The sequence below is a fragment of the Lathyrus oleraceus genome, chromosome 7 (genome assembly GCF_024323335.1).
Source record: "Lathyrus oleraceus cultivar Zhongwan6 chromosome 7, CAAS_Psat_ZW6_1.0, whole genome shotgun sequence".
NCBI lineage: Eukaryota > Viridiplantae > Streptophyta > Magnoliopsida > Fabales > Fabaceae > Lathyrus > Lathyrus oleraceus.
The window spans coordinates 282,020,753-282,025,501 of record NC_066585.1 but is presented as its reverse complement, the minus strand read 5'-3'; positions in this window follow the sequence as shown (position 1 = coordinate 282,025,501).

Here is a 4,749-nt window from a genome sequence, read left to right as displayed (position 1 = left end):
AGCCAGTGGCACATATTGGCCATGATATGACAGCAAGGGAGAAACAGATGGGTATACTGTTGTCATCTGCAGAAACCAAATACCTAGCCTCTGGTAGCAGGTGGTCAACCCCAGTATGGAGGAACCTGATGCAGACTGAGTACAATGTCACCCAGAATGTCATGACATTGTACGTTAATCAGTTTAAAAATAGTAAGGGCAAAGAGGGAATGTATACGTCTGATAAGTTATAGCAACTAATGAAGTTAGTTAGCTACTGTTTAGTAAGTCAAATTATTAAACAACAAATAGTGTGCTCTGAGTGGTCAAAAACTAATAAACCTTACTCTTGCAACAAGCGTTTCACATTCCGTCGCTTCAACTCTCATTCGTGCAAACCTTCTTCCAAAGAAACGGTTCAACTCCCCTCTGAGATATTCAACATGGCTCACCAATCCGATTCCACCTCCTACACTACTGTGTCCGATTCCCCCAGCACGGAGTCCTGCAACCCTAACCGGGAGGAGATTGGTGTTGACGCTGCAACATCTTCTCATGCAAGAAGACCGAAAGAAACGGTCTCCAGAGTCTCCTCAGCTATCGCTCTGGACAAACCATCCAAGAAAGGATCGAGGTATGTGCATAATGCCATTGCCTCTATTGTCTCTAAGATTCTGTCTGGTGATCAGAATGTTCCTGGGGTTTCCGTTCCCTTGAACACTATCATACCCAATGAGGTTGCATGTCGAGAAACCGCAGTCGTGGTAAGAGAGAATGTGTCTGGAATACCTGAAGAGGTCCCTAAGAACGATAAACCTGTAAACAAGGTGAGAGGTGGGAAGGTCAATGTCACTCAAGGTGTTTATGACAACCCTAGAGCTGAAACAGTCAACCTGGAAGAGTTCTCCGATAATGAACTCTTGGCTTCAGTTGTTCCTAGCATAGCCAAGAGGGTTAGGACTAGGAGGGAGAAAAAGATTGTGGTACAGAGGTCCCCAACCAAGGAGGTCGATGAGACAACCTCTCCCAAGCAAGCAGTGACAGAGAGTGCACGCAAAAGAAAAGGGCATGGACCTGCAAAATCTTGGAGCAAAGAGGTGCCCAAGAAAATGAAGACCAAGGCTGCTGTGGTGGAGTCTGACTCGGATGTTCCTTGTGATGTCACGACATCCCTGTCCAAGAAGAAGCCAACCTCTAGCAAGTTGGCTGCTAGTGTTCCAGAGGTACCCATTGACAATGTGTCCTTCCACTTTGCCTCTAGGTGAACAGGTGGAAGTATGTCTACCACAAAAGACTGGCCTTGGAGAGGGAACTAGCTCAGAATGCCTTGGAGTGTAAGGAGATTGTGGACCTGATTAAAGAGGCAGGGCTAATGAGAACTGTGGCTCAACTCCCAAAGTGCTATGAGACCTTGGTGAAGGAGTTCATAGTCAATCTGTCAGAGGAGTGTGCAGATGGGAAGTCCAGAGAATTTAGAAAGGTCTATGTGCGTGGCAAGTGTGTGACTTTTTTCCCCTCAGTCATCAATCTGTAGATGGCAAGTCGTTCCTTCATTCAGAACTGGGGATTTTGAGGCGTGAAGATTTAGTGTGTCCATCATACTTCACTGCTGTATTTTTGTGAGTCTTGTATTAGACATATCTTGTAAGCCAAGCCATTATCACGTAGATGATTGCTTTGGCATAGGGGGTTCATTGAGTTGTAAGTGTTGTGTCGCTCAAAGCTTTTAAGCGTGAGTGCTGTGTATCTTGATTAAAGTTGTTAAGCACAATCAAGAGTTGTTTGAAGTGTGACTTCAAAATTGTCTTTAATATTGATTAAAGGTAATAATCACTGAGGTGATTGAGGGGGAGTGAGTAGGAACTTTGATCTTAGAGTAAGATTAAAATTGCATTCGGTAGGGATTAAGTGAAGAGTTGTAAACGGGTGAGTTTAGCTTTGAATTAATACTACTAATAGTGGATTTCCTCCCTGGCTTGGTAGCCCCCAGATGTAGGTCATGTTGGACTGAACTGGGTAAACAATCACTTGTGTTATTTACTGCATTTACTTTTAAGTTCTGCATAATTCTTGTCTGTGCAGAATTGGATGTCATAACAACCCGTGTGACATCTAAAGTTTGATAACTAGAATTTCAGCTCTGGATGTACTTTTTCCAGGATAGCTTATCTGGCGGGTCTCTCGATTTGGTACACCAAGTTGAGATCGTCAGATATAAAGAGCTGGCAGGATTTGGGGGATGCTTTTTTCAAACAATACCAATTTAATGCTGACATGGCACCAAGCCGTACCCAGTTGCAGGGTATGTATCAAAAGCCGAACGAGGGGTTTAAAGAGTACGCACAAAGGTGGAGAGAGTTGGCTGCCAGGGTTCAACCCCCATTAGTGGATCGGGAGATGTCAGATTTGTTTATGGGTACTCTTCAGGGGACTTTTGCTGAGAGGATGGTGGGATGTCCAGTTACTGGTTTTGCGGATATAGTAGTGGCTGGTGAGAGGATTGAAAGCTGGTTGAAAATGGGAAAAATACAAGGAAATGCTCCCGGGCACAATATTGAGGGTTGTAAAGCTTTTAAGCATGTTGTCCAAGACTTGGTGGATTCTAAGGCCATCAATTTTGCACCATCGCCGAATGTTAATGCTAATCCCATGCCGACGCATGGTCAGATGGGGGTGAATGTAATTTCTGAGGATAAAAGTAAAATCGGGGTGACGGATGTAGATCAGTTGAGGACCCCAATGTCTGTGGGTGAAGAAACTGACAGTGACTGCGAGCTCGACTCGTGGATAAAATCGTGCATACCAGGAATGGAGATCCAGAACTAGAAAGCCAAAAAGATCATCACTGTCACTCTGCGTGAAGAGTAATATTTCTGTTTTTCAATTCTGTTTGCATGAAAGCCATGCGTTTTGCCCAAAACATAATGGTCATTGTAAGGGCCACCTCATGTGTTTCATTTTGCATTATTTGCATCATTAATAAACTGATGTTTTTCGCATTAAAAGCGGTGTTCTCTGTTTTTCATTTATTTTTGCAGTTTAAAAAATAATACAATAAAAATGGCAATGTTTAGTTTTCATTTTTCATCCTTTTAATTTGTCTCGTTCCGACCCTAAAGCAACGCATGAATCAACATTCATGCATATGCGATTATTCTCCAGATCTCATTGATGACAATCCTGTTACACCCCTATATGACTTCGACAACCCGATCTATCATGCCGAAGAAGAAGGCGAAGAAGATTGTGAACTGCCAGAAGAGTTAGCCAGGTTGTTGAAACACGAGGAGAAGGTGATTCAACCGCACGAGGAGCAAGTTGAGATTGTTAATCTGGGCACCGAGGAGGTCAGAAAGGAAGTAAAAATTGGGGCCGCTTTGGAGGTGAATGTCAAGAGCAGAATGGTAGCACTGTTGAAAGAGTATGTTGACATCTTTGCCTGGTCTTATCAAGATATGCCAGGGTTGGATACCAATATTGTTGTACACAAGTTGCCATTAAGAGAAGATTGTCCTCCAGTAAAGCAGAAGTTGCGCAGAACTCGACCCGAGATGGCCATGAAAATCAAAGAGGAGGTACAAAAGCAGTTGGATGCTGGTTTCCTAGCTGTCACTAATTATCCGCCTTGGGTCACGAACATTGTGTCGGTACCAAAGAAGGATGGAAAGGTGAGGATGTGTGTGGACTACCGGAATTTGAACAGAGCTAGCCCGAAAGATGATTTCCCATTACCTCACATCGATGTGTTGGTCGATAATTGTTAGATACCCAAAAGTGCTTATTTGAGCTATCAAATATGGGCATCTTTCACTCCATTTCCTTGCTAAAGTGTTCAAAACCACCTTTGTTTTTGTGCAGGAATTAGGCATGAAATAATAGAAATAAAGCCACAAGAAAGTTGGCAAAGGAACCAAAGAAAGGATGCATTCATCAGCTTGCTCGCTAGGCGAGGGCTGTGGCGAAGAGCTTGCTAGGCGAGCGCCCAGCGAGAACCCAGCGAAGAGCTCCAGTATTTTACAGTGGAAAACATCAACAAACTCGCTAGGCGAGCTGCCAGCGAAGGGTGTAGCGAACACGTCCAGACTTGGCCAAAAGCGCAGCCAGCACTCACTCGCTAGGCGAGCCATTAGCGAGCTCCCAGCGAGCAATTACTGTAGCAAAACCTCCTAAGCTCGCTGGAGCGAAGGGTGAAGCGTGGGCTTCGCCTAGCGAAGGTTTTGTTCGCCTAGCGAACATGCCAATCTGGCAGAGGTTATTTCTTTGGGAGCAGGTGCCTCAGGTGCCTCATTTTGGGGCTCGCTAGGCGAGCCATTCTGCTCGCCTAGCGAGTATGACAGCTCAGTAGCAGCTCTATAAGTAGCAAGGGCTACTTTTTGGAGCCATACTTTTACACCTCCATACTTTTGTACTTTTGAGATATTTTTCTAGCATTGCTCTAGAGATCTTTTGTGACCTAGAAATCATTTCTCTTCATCTCTTAACAATCTTTCACAAAAAGAAGGTAGATTCCCATCCAATCTCGATTATTCGACTCGGATGTTGATCAACCTTCTTCCGAAACTTGTTGACCAAGCTACCATGAAAATGAGTAGCTAAGTTTTTCATTTTGTCAAGGTTAGATGTAGATGATCATTAGCTTTGTGTGTGAATGGGATGATCTTCATTTGTAAACTCTTTAATGGTGAATATATGGTGAAAACTTTGTTTTATTGAAAACTCTTTGTGTTGGTTTATGATCGAGAGATGTTTACCAACTCTTTACTTAGGTTT